At 41.0% G+C, this 17,179-nt stretch overlaps 1 protein-coding gene across 1 annotated transcript in view; it reads right to left on the bottom strand.

Annotated features, from left to right (window-relative positions):
• Positions 1-16,120, bottom strand: part of HDAC9 (histone deacetylase 9) — an 841,506-nt gene extending 825,386 nt beyond the window's left edge. The window contains exon 1 of the mRNA XM_037163907.2: positions 15,811-16,120. The gene's annotated coding sequence lies outside the window, so the exon portion shown is untranslated. The remainder of the gene's footprint in view (positions 1-15,810) is intronic.
• Positions 16,121-17,179: the final 1,059 nt, after the last annotated feature.

The raw sequence follows: 17,179 nt of genomic DNA, 5'->3' as shown, positions 1-17,179 counted from the left end.
CGGCATGCTAGTATTTATGACAGTGCTCAAGAAAGTTAAAGTTAATTTTAATTTGTTCTCACAAAATTATTTTCCTAAGAATTCTAAAGCAACTCTAGCCTTCTTGCCATGCTTAACAACTAGCTTTCAAAAGACTGCATTAAAAACTCAAATTATAAAATAAAAAAAATCATTGACATATTCCTGCAGCATATGGAACTATACCACCTCAAGGATTCTTTTAAATTAAGAGTCAATTGTGCCCTTACTGCCAGAAAACTCTTGAAGCAACACGACATGTGTACTATAGCAAGATGTGCTCCTGAATTTTGACATTTTACTCTCATATTAGCTCACAGTGCTATATGTTATCATTCAAATACTAGAGAAACTAAAATATTTTACCAGTGCATAGCTCACTACTTCTTGATATATGAGCATTCTACAGATCTACCCATGAAATATAGAAACTTCTAAAAATATATTTAAGAAACTCCATAAAAAGTAATACAATTTAAAAGACAATAAATTAATAGCTTTAAAAATCTATCTAAAACTATATTATTTCAAAGCCACTTGGCTTCAATCCTTCTAAGAAACAAGGCAATAAGAACACAGTACTTCATTGCAGCAGAGTCTTTCTCCACTTGGAAGTATGTATATTATTATGTTTAACAAATTTAACTCCTTAAATCTGGCTGGCTTACCTTAAAAAATGGTTTTGAATTGCTAGTGTGAAGATTAAATTCATCAAGCATAGTATAGGAAGTGGCTGAATATAATGAAAAATTACTTTTTGAAAATACATTTATAGTGCAAAGTACTCATTATAGAAAGTTTGGAAACTATTGAAAATAGAAAGACTATCACAATGAACTATATTCCACTGAGTATTAAATATGTAAATAGTTTTCAAAATTATCTTGGCCAACGAGATTTTACATGGAAGACAAAATAAATGAATACCCGCTTCCCATTATGATAGAGTAACAGGGATGAAATTTGCCCTTCTGCCTGAAAAAAAAGGAAAGTGAGGTACAAAATACATGAAACTGCAGTCTTCAAGACACTGGACACCAAGCAATGATCTCTGAGAAATGGGAAACATAAGGAAAACCCTAAGAAATGGGAAACTGATGACGTGGGCCCTGTGACTGTCCCAGTTTCCAGAGCATGGCCCCAGGAAAGTAAAACCCTGGCCTTGGGCCTTCGGGCCTCAACACAATCCCCGAATTGCAGAGATGTATCTGAAAAGCCAGGGAGATCCAAGCAGGTAGAAATTTCAGGACAGAGTACCAGATGGAGGAGGACTGCACAAAAAAGATATCCAGAGACTTAAAAATACCCCTCGGGTAGTCAACTGAGTCGGGCTCAACACACATATATGAGGAAACCAGCGCCACCAGGGAAGGAACCACGTGAAAGGATTAGAGGGAACAGTACCTTGTACTCCACGGGGCTGAGAACTGTGCCTGTTCCCACCAGGCAAACTGGAAGATGTATAATTCATGGGGTTTTGAGTAGAGTACTCAGAAACTAATCTTACAAATAAAATCTGAAAGGATCAAAGTATCTGGCTGCATCCCATTTCTTAAAAAAAGGATCAAAAAGATTTATAGGGATATAAAAATACCCAAACCCCTACAAGGTAAAATTCACAATATCTGGCATCCATCAAAAATTACCCAGCACACAAAGTAGGAAAATATAACCCATAACAAGGAGAAAAATCAAGCAAACAAAATTGACCAAGAACTAAAATAGACATTAGAATTTGCAGACAAGATCACTGAAAGTTACTATCAATTTACATAAAAGATTTTAAAACACCAAATTGAACTGCATGAGATGAAAACTCTAATGTATGAGCAATAAAACATAGGCCGAGTGTGGTTACTGGTAGTGAACTTGACACAAGCACAGAAACTACCTAAAATGAAACACACAGAGGGGAAACAAACATAAATAACCAGCTCATCAGTGATCCTCATACACAAGTGATTGCAGACCATGAAATACAGGAGTGAGAGGAGGAAAACCAAAATAACTTAAAGAAACAATGACTAAATTTTTTTCAAATGTGATGGAAATTATAAATCCAGCGGTCCGAGAAGCTCAGTAAACCCAAAGCACAAGAAAAATGAAGATCACTATAGCAAGACACGTCATAAACTGTTCAGAGCCAGTGAAAAGGGGAATGCCTTTAAGGATATTTTATACAGAAATAGGAACAAAAATTAAAATAACAGATTTCGCATAAAAAACAAGGCAAGTGAGAAGATAGCCCAGCAACATCTTTAACATATTAAAAGAAAAAGACTGTCAACCTAGAATTCCATACCCAACAATGAAAGTAAATGAAAGTAAAATAAAGATGTTTTCAGATATACAAAAGCTGAAAGTGTTCAACACCAGCAGGCTTCTGCTGCCAGAAATGGTAAAGGAAGTGCTTCAGGAAGAAGAAAGATGATACCAAACAGAAATGGCATGAAAAGCACTGAACATGTGAACTCCACGACTACAGTGGTGCCCCTTCCCCGCGGTTTCACTTTCCATGGTTCCAGTTACCCGTGGTCCACCATAGTCCAAAAATATTAAATGGAAAAATTCCAAAAATAAACAATTTATAAGTTTTAAATTGCAGGCTATTCTGAGTAGCATGATGAAATCTTGGGCCATTCTGTTCCTTCCTGCCTGGGACATGAGCCACTCTTTGTCCAGTGTATCCACACTGTATATACTAACCACCAGTTAATTACTTAGTAGCCATGTTGGTCATCATTTGGACTGTCAAAGCATCACCGTGCTTCTGGAAAAGCAACTCTTATTCTACTCAATAATGGCCCCAAAACTCAAGAGTAGTTATGCTAGTGAGTCAGATGACAAAGAAAAACCATAAAACACTTCCTTTAAATCAGTGATTTTCAACCTTTTTCATCTCATGCCACACATGAACTAATTACTATAATTCTGTGCAGACCAAAAGAAAATTATTATTCTTATATATATTTTTTGCCAATCTGACAATATAAATAGGTATAGTTTTGGTTCATCCACACAGTTGTGTTGGCTATTGTCATTTTTTAATTTGATGGTCTAAGGAAAAAGAGGCTAATGCCCCTGACTAAATAGTCAGGTATTGCATATTTTAAAAATTCTTACAGCACACCAATTGAAAAATCACTGCTTTAAATGAAAAGATGAAAGTTCTTTACTTAATAAGCTACTTTCACACCTCACATCGTGACAAGAAGGGTGAGTACAATACAAAGATATTTTGAGAGAGACCATATTCACATAACTTTTATTATAGTATATTATTATAATAATTCTATTTCATTACTAATTATTATTGTTAATCTCACACTGTGCCTAATTTCTAAATTAAACTTTATGACAGGTATGTATGTGTAGGAAAACATAGTATATGTAGGGTTTGGAACCACTGGTAATTTCAAGCATCCACTGGGGTCTTGGAATGTATCCCCCACAGAGAAGAAGGGACTACTGTAAATACAAAAGATTTGTTTTTATTATAAATACATCTTTAAAAGATAATTTGGTGTTCATGCAAAAATAATAATATAGGGATCATAAGATATGTTAAGAAAAACTGGAGAGGGTATGAAATAAATTTTAATGTATTTTCAATAGTTACTTGAAATCAGAAATTTGCACAAGAACATTTCAGAATTTGCTATTCTAGGGGAGTTAAAACTGTAGCCATTATTCTGAAATCCCATTCCATTTGGCCTACACTTTCCCATTTGGCTTGAGTAGTCTTGGCATTATACTTTCAAAAATATAACGAACTGAATTTATTAAATTTGTTTTCATAGAGAAAAAGTAGTAAGTGACTCCAAAAGGGTGTTCTTGTTAGTAAACAAGTTAGCTCGCGAGCTTTGGCAATGGCTTTTGCTGAACTTTATAGATAAAAGCAAACAGCTATTGTTTCACTACAATGCTACACTCATGAAATATTTATTTAATGTAGGTAACTTTTAAAAATTGGGTCAGATAAGTAGGAGCTTTAAAAATATACTTATAGCGCAAGTCACAAAAGAAAGTTCCCTTCTTTGCTCCCTGAACCTGCCTGCAATGAACATAATGCATAACACTCACCGTCAGGGATTTTTAGGAGAATGTTTCTTGGGAAGGTTAAAGGAAGGCAACAAAGTGGCACTAGCCTCTCACCATTAAGAGGCAGATGAAAGCAATCACCAGACCAAAGCACAACTGGTTATTTACGAGTGCAAGATTCTATATGTTGCTACTGAGTCTTTCTCCTATTTTGTGAAATCCATTAAAAAGCATATCTACAAGTTCCCCCAGTGAGTAGTCCTATGCTGGGATGAAAGCGGAAATAAAGAAATACAGAGGAGTTGCATCTTTTGGGTAGTGAGGGAAAAGTCGGTCCCAACATAAAAACCTAGTAATGACAAAAGTGCCTTGGAAAAGAAGTGAACTCAGCTATAAAGAAGTATACGGTCTTTTGTGCGGATAGCCCTGCAGAGAAATTCTGCAGGCTCAAGTTTGGGAACTGTTATACTAGACTGAAAGGCAAGTCTCTGTGCTGAAGCCTGTGCTTTCAAATTCTGCCATTTAAGACAAGTATTAAATCTTCAGCAGTAGAGAAGGAGTGGAAAATGCTGAAGTGTTTCTGCTCGTCAGCAGAGTTTATTTCAATTTATATGAATATTTTGTCTTTATAACCATTACATATTGGTAGGATTCAGCATTCTTGAAAGAAATGAGACAATATATGTGATATACCCCATACTGGCACTCAATAAATGTATGATGGATTTTAACCTAAGTCTTGCTCTGGAGATGCCACAGGTTGCCTGAAAGACTTGGCCACTTGCAGGAAGCAGTTCTTGCCTCTCGAAATGGTAAATCCTATTGTATTGATTTCACATATTTTGACACCAACTGTGAAACTTATCTTCTATAAGGATTGGGCTATAGCATATTTAAGTGCATTTGATTGTTCTTCATTCTTCTCCTGTAGCAATAAAGACTAAAAGAAAAGCAAAGAAACGAATCAAAGAGAATATTCAACGGCATTTTTGAGAACACAGTACATTTGAAATCTGTTCCCAGTATCAGCAGACACTAGCGCATCAAATACAGGCTGGCAGAGCATCAGCACCATTTTACATGATGGTGATGATGACGATGACGATGATGATGACAATGACCACATAGATAATCCAGGTTTAAATGTTTTACTAGGAAAGAAAAAGATTAAAACAAAATACGAAACACACACAAAAAACTGGGCTATTAAAAAACATGTATGTAAAACATACCTGGTAAAGTGGTCAGTGTGAGGCCTCTAGAATAATAAGGCTATGATTTTAAAAAGTCAGATGGTGGAGTGAGTACATGATGTGCGAAGTTGTGAGTTGTATGGGAGAATAATGACACCAATTCAATGAAATATGTCACTCTGTGTATAACATGACGTAACTCACTGCAGCCATCCAGTAACAATGTCCAGTAACGACACCCAATCACAACCTGAAAATATAGCAGTGTTGGAGATGTAGGCAAAGGAATGTGAGGATAGAGGCATTATGTCTGGACCTGGCCACCTACTGGCACATGACACTATTTTATCATTAAAATTAAATAAAAGTAAATTCAGGCTCTTGGCCTGACTATACTACACATGCTCAAAGGTCACATGTGCCTAGTGCCTCCGGTGCTAAAGGACACAGATATAGAATATTTGCATCCTCACAGAAGACTCCTCTGGACAGCATGGGCACGTTACAACTGGTAGAAGTGTCTTGTATATGAAAGACGAGATCTGAAAGAAGACACACAGACACATGCCCACACATGTGCAAAGCTTATCACTTACCCATTTTTTTTCAGAACCTTTATTATTTCTTGTCTAACCATTGCTGTGCTAGGAATTTGGAGTCCCCAGATTAAAACAACACAGTCCCTGGCCTCAAAGGACTCTCGGTGCAGGAGGGAATAATGACACCTCAACAGTTGATCAGTCAGCCGAGGCTTGTTGGGCTGCACCTACCTGAAGGGCACTTACTGCTGTGGAAGAAAGCAAAAAGCAGTCAACAAGTCCTCTCTCCCATCGAAGGGCTCACAGCCCAATTACTGACATGTTCCACAGAGTTAGATGTAAAAGGTTTTAAGTGGCGATTAATATTTGGAAATAGGCACTTTATACTGAAGTCCAGGAGTTTGATGTGGACTTCCCCTGCCCCCCACTTTCAGTTTGCACTAAGATAATAATCTAAAAAGGTAAAATAAATACAATAATGTATTCTGGTTAATTCTTGAATAATCATCTTAACACTAAATATGGCCACCAAATTTTCATTTTGGCATTTGCTGTGGGTATTCTCAATCATATGCTAGGTGAAGGACAAACCACATACAATTCACCGAAGAAACACTGGTTCGAAAAAAGGTGAAGATGAGCTGAGGCATTACAGAGCCCATGGTAGCGCAGGCATCCGAAAGTACCTGCACTGCACAGCTAAAATCATCACTGGAAAGTGATGCATGCATCCTACCTCTGTGCAGTTTCTACACAATCTGTTCTCTATTCCTGCAACTACGGCTAAGGCGTTTGATTCAGAATTCAATAACTTCACAATGCTAATCACATCTTTAAGAGAGCAAAGAGATGTTACAGAGTTCTCAGGGGATGTCTCACTAAAATCGACATTTGGAGATAATTTACTGATAGAGTTCTGGTCATGTATGACGTCTGATTAAACAGAACCAGCAGACAAAGACTTGAAGTTAATATTGCTTTCTTTTAATCTACTTTTTAAAAGGATACTTTCTGCATTTCTATTAATATGAAACATACAAACAGATTAAATAGGAACAGGATCTGAAGCTACATCTTTATACAATTAAATCCTACACTGGTGATATAATTTCAACAGTAGAATATCATTTGCCACATAATTCAATCTTTTAATTTCATCAGTTCTGTTGTTTGCATTTAATATTTGTTCATTGGTTTTGGTTTGATAACTTGTGAAACATACAAGTAAAACCATCTGTATTTATTTTATGTTCCTACATATGGAAGTAAAATGTATAAGAATAACTTAGGTTCACACTGTATAGAAGAGTAACCTTAGCTAAAATCAGACCACTCTTCCAATGGCATTTGACTTGAAGAGGGCACTGCTCATTAGGAGGCTGAACCTTCTCTGTCCTTCCACGTAGACATGGGAAGCCATGGATCTCTACCAGGCTTAGAGGCATTGGAAAAGACACCACAAATACATACGTAAATCACTCCATATAGTAAATACACTACTCTATGTCAAAAGCATAAAAATGCTGTTCTGGGTAATAAAGTGCAAATTCCTTTAAAAGCTCTAACCACACAGCAGCCATTTTATTATGGATTTGTAAAATCAATTAATAGTAAAAGTCAATTTGTAAGCCTGTGTGAACCACTACCATAGTGCTAAATTAGTGTTGGAACTTAGAGAAGAGCCAGACCACGGTCAGCTGCAGAAAAGAGGGGAAGCATCGCAGAGGAGGAGGAACGTAGGTTGGACCTAGAGCAAAAATGATAGCAGAGAAGGTGCGGCCTCCTCATGGGTGCTTTCCAAATAAAATGCCAGAGGAGCAGAGGTCTGATTTTGGGGAAGAGATGGCGACCAGTGCTGCTGGAGGTAGCAGGTTCATAAAATGCACTGAGCATGCTAGGCTGAAACAAACCAGGGCTATTTAGTGCCCTCAATTACAAGACGCAGGAACTTAATTTGTGGGTAATTTATTGCTTACATAACCTAATCCCAGAATAATCAGTGGTAGAATGACTTCAAGAATGACTAGATATAGGAAATGAAAAGCTAAAATGCTGTTATTATTTGCTCCCTCCCTGCCAAACGCACACACACACACCTGCACACCCACATACACATTCATTCTCACACATTTATACATACCTCTTGACTTTTTTTTTTTTTTTTGCAAGTGACTTACTCTGTCAGGCTGGTTGTTCCTATTACCTAAAATCTAAGTCATTTGCTAGCTCCAAGCTTAGGGCTTAAATCCCTTAAGCCATAAAGCAGGGAGCATCAAAAATTAAAAAATGTGAAAAGTCACAAAGATAGAGGAGGTCTAGTCTATGAGAGAATCTGGGTGCCATGCTGAGGAGATTGGGCTTTTGGAGTCAAATCTGGCCTAAGCTAAATTAGAAAATCTAAAACCTGTATGAAGAAATATGTTTATTTCAGGAATTCCTGAGTTACAACTTGCTCTGGATTAGGTTACCACAGTTGACCTTAGTCAGGCAGAGGGTGGTCCACAAGTGCGCTCTGGGGGAACAGTCCCACTAGAGAAGGGCAGACACCCGAGCTCAGACGCGGCCATCACAATACTCTGCCGACCTGACCACAGTGGCATGATCCACAGGTATACGCCTAACCTAACGCAATCCAATCAGAGTACTGCTTTTGGGTATTCAGTTTTAAATGTCTATTTTGGGTCTCAAATACTGAGGGAAATCTTAGTCTTCCTCGACTTTGCTGGGGCACAGGGTACAACTCAGTAAAAATTCACAGAATACAGATGAGTCCACACGGAGCTTGTATGTCACAGTGGAGCAGCAGAGGGATCTGGGCCAACAATTCCGATCAATGGAACTAGATCCACTTAAAGAAGGGATTTAATACATAAAACAGAAGAGGGAAAAAAGCAGAATATCTATGAATAGAATACAGAGGCACCACAGAGTAGAAACGGAGACCAAGTAATAGAAGAAAAAAGGAGGAATGTCTGAATAGACTTTTCAAGTAGATCAAAAACTGAAAAAGCTATAGAAAGAACCCAATGGCCAAAGAGGCAATGAGAATTCATAATGTTTCCTGATTGAATTTAATAGTGGAAATCTACATATAGGAGAGAAAGGAGACAGTGCTTTTGATTGTAGCCAAGATGATAAGTACAGAAATACACAGCACTCCACATTCTTACTTTTGGATGGAAGAGACCTATAATCTGTACTTCCTGCTGGGAAAATAAAAGAAGGCACGATACAGCACACTCTCTCACTCAGCTCTGTAGCCCCTCATCTTCCAGTATCCAGCTCTCCCATGATGAAGGAAGGAACCCAAGAGCAATTATAGTGCCGACAGTCTCTTCAATAGGAAAAAGAAAAGCTCTTCCCTTGGAAACTTCACTTACTACTCACGAGTATGGGATGTGTACTACAAGACTAAATAATGGCTCTGAAATCAGACCTAGATTTCATATCCTAGCTGAATGACCCTTAGCAAGCGATTTAACCTTACAAAGTCCATTTAGTTGGGCATGGGGGAGGGTGGAGAGGTGAGGCAGAACGAGGAAATCTGAACTCGGCTGCCAAAGATGAGATGCTGATTAGATAAAAATCATTCCTGCAAAGTACTTGGAGCAATAGGCTATGCTCCATAGAGCCCCATGTCCCCACGCAATACCCCACAGTCATGGGGCCACAGAGGTACAGCAGATCCGAGGTGGTCTCTGGATCTGTCTGTTCCCTCTTGTAAAATAAAGGCAGGCCACGCTGCTGGCCTCCAAATCACAGAGTTGGTTCCCTGCAAGGCTCAGTGGCACCAGTTCCTTAAAAACCTTTTGCATGTGGAATACATTAGGGAACTAATTAAGTCAAATCCTAGACTAACATATGTGCTAGTGATTCATCTTTTTAAATGCTTCCACACCTTTCTAACCACCACCATTTCTAAATGAGGCCTCACTACCACCATTCTCCGAAGTCCTAGAAGAGGTTTCTTTCTAAGGAGTTGTGTGACCCCAGCTACTCTCCAAGACAATCCCACCTCTAAATGGTCATCATGCCAATCCTGGTCAAAAACGTCAACATTTCATTCATCGATCATTTGCTCACAGTTTTTTCTCCTTTTCTTCAGCAGTGGACATTTGTCTTTCTTTTTGGCCAAGAACAACTGAGCCCCATCATTATATATGGAGAATCCTCTTTCTTATGATACAGAGCCCACCTTCCACTGTAGAAGCTGGAGTGACAACAGTGACAGCCACACGAGCTCACAAATTTGGTTCTTCAGAGTGGTTGAGAAGGCATCGTTCCCAAGGGAGTGGCTTCTAAGCCACACCTGCTGAGTATTTAAGAGATTCTAGGAACTAGTCAATGTGATGGACATATCCTAAGGCGGCCTCCCATCAGTCATGTCCTTGCATGGTCCGTTCCCCTTAGATTTGGGTGAAACATGTGACTTGCTTCTGACCAACAGAATGTGGCAGCGGTGATGGATGTTACTTCCTTAATTAGTTTATGTGATATGACAAAAGTGATGTCCTAACACTCCTATATGTTATAGAATAAGGAGGTAGATGTGGACTAGACTACTTTGAATGAAACAGTGATGACTGTCTTTTTATACTGGAACAAGAGATTGTTTCTGGCTGGCTCTGAAAAGTAAGGTGAAATGTTGTAGGAGTGTCCATTAGGGCAGTCACACGACAAAAAAACAGCAGGAACCTCTAAGAGCTGTGACAGTCAAGAAGAAAATAGAGACCTTGGTCCCACAGCCAGAAGGAGATGAATTCTCCCAACAATCGAAGGAAGCTTGGAAGCAGGTCTATTCCCAGTTCAGTCTCTGAAAAGACTATGGCCCTAACCAACACCAGGTACGATCCCTGAGCAGAGGACCCAGTCGAGCTATGTGTGAACTTCTGAGCAACGAAACTAAATCTGTAATAATGTATTACGAAACAATAGAAAATAGCATCAATATCCTCGAATACATTTATTTAATGCTTAAGTAATGTTAGTTTCAATGACTTGCTACCAAATTTCTTGAGTGATTTGGAGTGATCCAAATCTTATCCTTCCTTCAGTAGCCATTTTGAATCCCCCTCATCACTATTTCATTCAAACCAGACTAGTCCACATCCATGTCCTTCTTCTGTAGAAATGGGAAGAAAGTACCATTTCCAGCAACCTCAATTCTTCTCAACCTCACTCTCAGTATGCTATTTGGTCTCTCTGTACAGAAAATATATACAGAATGGGAGTTTTTCTATCTTTGGGGCTCTAAACAGATAATAAATAGCAAATCACACTCCTATAAACCATATACTTAAGGAAAAGAGCAAAAAGAATACAAGGGAGCTCCTAGTATCACCTGCTAATTCAAAAATGCTGAAAGTACTTTCACCAAATACGTGTGCTCTCTCATAAGATTCTATATCTCTATGAAATTCTAATGTTTTCTTCTGCATCCTGGATAGTATGGATAATATATTGCACTTTTGAATCTAACATAACAGTATCAGAAGACTGTCACCTTGGGTGTCACAAATCACATGAGCGATTTTCCTGAAAGATTCTGGAGAGAACTGAAGGAGAAGGAATTTTGGAGAATGAAGAAAAAGCCATAAGAGGATCTTCTCTAGAAAAAGAACAAACTGCCCTCCTTTTTCTTTTCTATTTTTTAACTCTGATTTATCCAGATACCAGGTCTCCATGGACAGAAATGACTAGATAACTGCATAAACCCTCTGTCCACTTTGGTTTCTACAAGTTCAGCTGGAGAAGCGGAGCTCATAAGAGATGGTGGGCACTCTGACACCCAGAACAACTGATCGCTAATCAATACTGGCTTGCTCTAGAGTGGATGGTCCATCGCTGTCCTCTGTCAATACTCTTTTCTAAAACAGCATGTTCTGAGTTCGCTCACCAGTTAGCCTGATGATCCTCAAGCTTGACAACTGCACTAATCAACTTCAAATCAGTTTAGCACTGTCCAATGAAAGGGCAGTATGCAGTGGATAAGGCAGAGCCAATGTGGGCAGGGAGCCATGAGGAATGGACACCCCTCCGACATGTGTGCACTTGTTTTAGCACTAGCAATAGAAGTCACAGCTCCTCCCCACTGGCAGACAACTGGGAGGGCTTAGTCCCTCATGACTACATTACCTGATACGAAAGCTAAGTACTTTGAAAATCTAGGACTGTATAAATTTATAAGAATGTCATAATATAGCCACCAGAGTAGTTGGCTGTGGTGAATAGGATACAGGAAATAGAGATGTCATCCTCAACTTCACACTGAACCTCTAGTGTGTGACCTTGGATGTATCAATGTACCTGCTGCCTCCTTCCGAAAGTAAGCACAATATGTTTTTCTATTTCTACCTCAAGTGAAAGGTATGAGTTCCAATAACAAGCTAGGAGACAACTGTAGGTATCAGGCAGATGTGTGCAATAAAAATTAAGTACGATGTCCTCATTAAAAGGGAAGGGCTGCAAACAATAAAAGCCCCTGCCAACTTAAACATTAACATAAGTTACATTTTAAAACAAACAAAAATCCACTGAAGCAAAAACTAAAAGCCACATTTGGATGTAATGACACAAAAAAATGTCCATAACTACAATATTTCACTAATGAGAAGGTACAGATGCTACAGACAGAAAGATTTTACGGTATCCGTATGTTTCTCAGATGACCCTCTATTGCTCTGTATCTCTATTTAAGAGTCACCCACCTTCCCCACTGCATGGGTGTGAGCACAGCATTATGTGCTGTGATATTTAAACAACTTCAAAATAGAGGTAATTCTAGTAAAAAGAAATGACAGCAACACAACCACAAAACATCCTCGGATGCATATATTAATGCAAATCTGAATTATGTGTATCATCTAAACTAGCTAATTAAACAGGTTATATGGTCAATTGGCTTTATAATTTAAAACTCCTTAAACCCTTAATCATCAGAGAAATGCAAATTAAAACCACAATGAGATGCCATCTCACACCTGTCAGAATTGCTATCAGCAGTAAAATCAACAAACCACAAGTGCTGGTGAGGATGTGGAGAAAGGGGACCCTTTTGCACCATTGGTGGGAATCCAGACTCATGCAGCCACTGTGGTAAGCAGTATGGAGATACTTTAAAAAATTAAAAATGGATCTGCCTTTTGACCCAGAGATCCCACTTCTGGGAATATATTTGAAAAAACTCAAAATACTAATTCTAAAGAACATAACCATAAGTTCATTGCAGCATTACTTACACTTGCCAAGATATGGAAGCCGCCCAACTGTCCATCAGTAAATGAGTGGATAAAACAACTATGGGACATTTACACATACTACTCAGCCACAGACTCTACCCTTTATGACAGCATGGATGGTCCCGGAGAGCATTATGCTAAGTGAAATAAGCCAGTCAGAGAAAGGAAAATACCATATGATTTTGCTCATATGTAGAAACTAATGAACAAACTGAACTAACAAGCAAATAACAGACAGACTCATAAATGGAGAGCAGATGACAGCTAGTCAGAGGTGGGGGGTTATGGGGTAGACAGATTGAGCAAAAAGGAAAAAGGACTCACAGACACGGACAACAGCGTGGTGATTGCTGCAGGGGGGGGGAGTGGATATAAGGGAAGTAAATGGTAATGCAAGCTAAATATAATAAACATTAAAGAAAAACTCCTTAAATCCAAATATATTCAAAATATACCTCAAATATATACATAAAGTAAATACATATGTAGTGATATTAACTTCATAAAGCGATACTCTACTATAATATTGGGCATAATAGACATAATGATGCCCACAAAACACCCGATCATAAGTCTGTGATAATGTATAAAGTTATCCTTCTTATTTCAGAGGGGCATCATTATTCTTACAGAAGATGATCATTTACTATGCCAAACACTCTGTAGACAGATAGTTTGTTCTTACTTTATAATAAAGCCCTGCTCACTTACAGAGGGAAAGAAACAGGAAGAGGAAAGTTAATGACAAAAACACCTTCCCCTCTAACCACAAACTGGTACTCCACTTACAACTCTTAACTTCTTTCCACACAGCTTTCTGGGCAGCTACCAGCGCCCATTCTGCAGCAAAGTCGATCCATTCAGGAGGAGAGCTGGAAAAGCGTCTCTGCCTCCAGCTGGCCTCCTGATACCAAAGGCCAGACTCAGGAGTTCCACCCTCCATGCACCTGTCTACGGCTGAGAATACAGGCAAACATTCCCTTCTTCCAACACAGAAAATGACATATCCCAAGAAATTGCTTCTTTCCCCAAGATGTATCTTTTCCCCAAGATGTATTCAAACAAAATAGAAGGAAATAAATTACAAGAAAGTTTTACAACTAACTGAATTATTTGCCCTTTTGGAAATACAATACCCTTATTAAGCATTTTAAATGCAAATGTTTTCCAGAAGGCATGTCAGTGATTGGGTGTTTAGGTAATTAAGTTGGTCCAAACTGGAACAATGGTTTCAAAGGAAGAGGAGAACTAATGATCTGTGGTAGAAAGCAAATATATTAAACGAGAAATGTTCAGTCAAAATGATTTCCATAATAAACATCCACAGTCCCAAAGAGCAGTTCAAAAGATATCTTTTTCCAAGCCTGATATTTTAATTGTCCTCATTTATTAACTCAACATATTCTGTGCTGTTATTAATTACAGGATTTAAAAGATTTCTAAAGCATCAGAAAATAACGTTTGGACCTTTTCAAATGTCAAATGTTTTTCTTTCCAGATAACTTAAATTACTTTTCTTTAACATAACTTCTCTATATACTTATCTTTTGTCCTAGATTTCAATACTGCTTGCAAGATTTGAAAATATCGATTGTACTCCAAATACCTGTAATTCCTAAATCTTCTCCCTTATGATAAATCTCAGCACAGCATGAGTATTTTTGTGTAACAGCACACTGTTATACCCTTTGGGGAGAAAAAAATTAACTCTTCACTTTCTTTTCCAATTGCAGTTAAACTTTTTAAGCCTTTCTTATGCCACTCCTACATTTTGTATACACACACATACACACACTATATACTCGTACAGTGGGATATATGTAGATTTCTCACAGATTTCAAATGTTGTAGTTACCTAATCTAAAAGTTCCTTTCCAGAGAGCACACACGCCTCCCTGGCAGGGAAAACAAACGCGACTGATCTTCCTGAAATGAGAGCATAGCAGACTCACTAGAGATTTTCCAGTTCCATACCACAGGAACCGCGTCCTCGGCTCCCCGCCGCAGGCCACCTCTCCCTGACAACCGCGCCTCGGATCTGGAGAGCAGCTGGGTCCCTTTCGATCACCCCGCGGACACACAGGCCTCCGGCAGCAGCTCCTCGCGCTGCGGACAAGTGGGCGAAGGAAGGCTTCAAAGCCAAACAAACGCTGCCCGCTGGGCGCTCAGGGAACGCCCCCGTCCTCTCCTCAAGTCCCCACAGTGACAGTCTCGGGTGGCGTTTAATTCGCCAGTTTACATTAATAAGCTTACGATTCATCACTCTCCTTCTATTCGCCAAGGAACGGCTTTACCCCCACCCCCATCCTCCAGGCTCGGGAACTTTCTTAAAAGCCAGTATTCTGATGTATATAGACTTGGAACTGAATCCCCCAGGATACATCAAAGGTACCCCCACTAAGTATTGCTCCTCAAGCAACACGTTGGCAGTACAACTTTCCATTCAAAACTGGGCTCCAGCAGAATCTGGGGCCGGAGGTGGGGGGACTGCCCGGGGAGGGGGGCGGGTCAGGCAACCGCCCCCTCGCCTAGGTTGCCTAGCAAATGTCAGGGTCTACACCGAAAGATTACCTGGCACCGAACTTCTGATGAAGGTTTCCCTAAAGCCCTCAACCTCTGGGTTGCAAGATGCAAGGCAAGGGGCGTCGGGGTCCGGACGGGGATGCTGTTAACCTGGGAAGCCCGGCCAGGGAATTCAGCGGAGCACCCGGGGAACGCTCGGCCCCCAATTCCTAGCTTCCCCAGCGCGCGAGCCGCGGACCGGGCGGCGACGCCACTCACCTCCGCCCGCTCCTGCTGAGGCTATCGCGCCCTCCTTCGCCCCGCGCCAGCGACCCCCTAACTTCGCCCCCTTCTCCAAACAGCCATCTTTCGAGGAGATCAGAATGGCGAGGCAGACACCAAGGGGGGACTGAAAGTTGACTCGGGGACCGCGGCTGCTCCGCCAGCGGGGACTTAGCAGCTGCGACAGACTCCGGAGGAGGAGACGGCGGCGAGCGCGGCGGGAGCGGGGGGGGCGAGGTCGGAGAGCTCCGCTCGGCGTTCGGGACGCGCCGCGGCTGGAGCTCGGGAGGGCGGCAGCGAGCGGCTGCGAACTGTGAGCTGCGATCTGAACCGGTGGCGGCGCACGGAGGATTTGCTAAAAATAGCAACTCTTGGGGAGGAGGGTGGGGGGCGGAGGTGGGAGGGAGCCCCGGCGCGGCGGAGGCTGGGCGGGGCCGGGTGGGAAGCAAGGCGAGACCCGCGGCGGGAACGCGGGCCCGGGCGCCGGAGACCCGAAGGCCCCGGCGGTGCCGGCTGGGGTTGGAGACACCTGAGCGCCCTGCCGAGACTAGGGACGGAAGCTCAGCAGGCAGGACGACCCCGAGAGCCGCCTAGGGCTGAGCGGTGGAGAGCTCGGGGCTGCACCCGCGACCCTCCAATGCGAAGGACGGGCCACCTAAGACCTGGGATTTCTGAGGCGCAGCACGCCCACCCCAGACGCGAGGTGATGGCCTGGCGGCCGGTGCGCACGCTTCCCCCTCCGGACGTCTGGGCAGTGGCGGCCTTGACCAAGGACCATGCGGGTAGAAGCCCGGCTATCGCGGCGCCCGCCTTGGTTCCTGGAGTCTGGCAGCTCAGGTGCGCGCCACGCAGCGCCCGCGGGGCACAGCTCCGCCACTTCTTTTGCGAGGCTAAGGGAGCGTTAAGGGTCGATACCTAGAGGGCCCTCAGATACTCTAGGCGCTTAAGAATCATTCAAGGGAATTTTTAAAAAAGAAAATGCTACGTTTGGGGCTTTTAATTTTTTTTGTTTTTTAATAAAGGACCAAATAGGAAACGCGAGGAAATATGGTGACTGCTACTGGAAACAAGAATTAGGTTTGTCTCGTTTTAAGGCCAAAAGGAGAGCCCCATCCGCTGTGAAACCATCCCTCTTAGTTGGGAGGCAGAATCGGTAGATCTGCGAAGTGCTAAGTTGATCCCCTTCAGTGATTACTATTTTTACTTTGTGACTTTAAAAGCAAGCAAACCAAAACCCAAGAACAATGCTATAACTTAGTCTATACTGGTATCACTAATACCTAGAGAATTCTTTTATAAGGCGTAGAACACTGAAAGATATGAAATTTAAAAAAAAAAACACCTGTAGTCCTAGACATACTTGTCC

The sequence above is a fragment of the Artibeus jamaicensis genome, unplaced genomic scaffold (genome assembly GCF_021234435.1).
Source record: "Artibeus jamaicensis isolate MK-2021 breed Jamaican fruit bat unplaced genomic scaffold, CSHL_Jam_final contig_923, whole genome shotgun sequence".
Taxonomy (NCBI): Eukaryota; Metazoa; Chordata; class Mammalia; order Chiroptera; family Phyllostomidae; genus Artibeus; species Artibeus jamaicensis.
The sequence above is the reverse complement of the archived record's forward strand: the minus strand, read 5'-3'. Positions and strand labels throughout refer to the sequence as shown.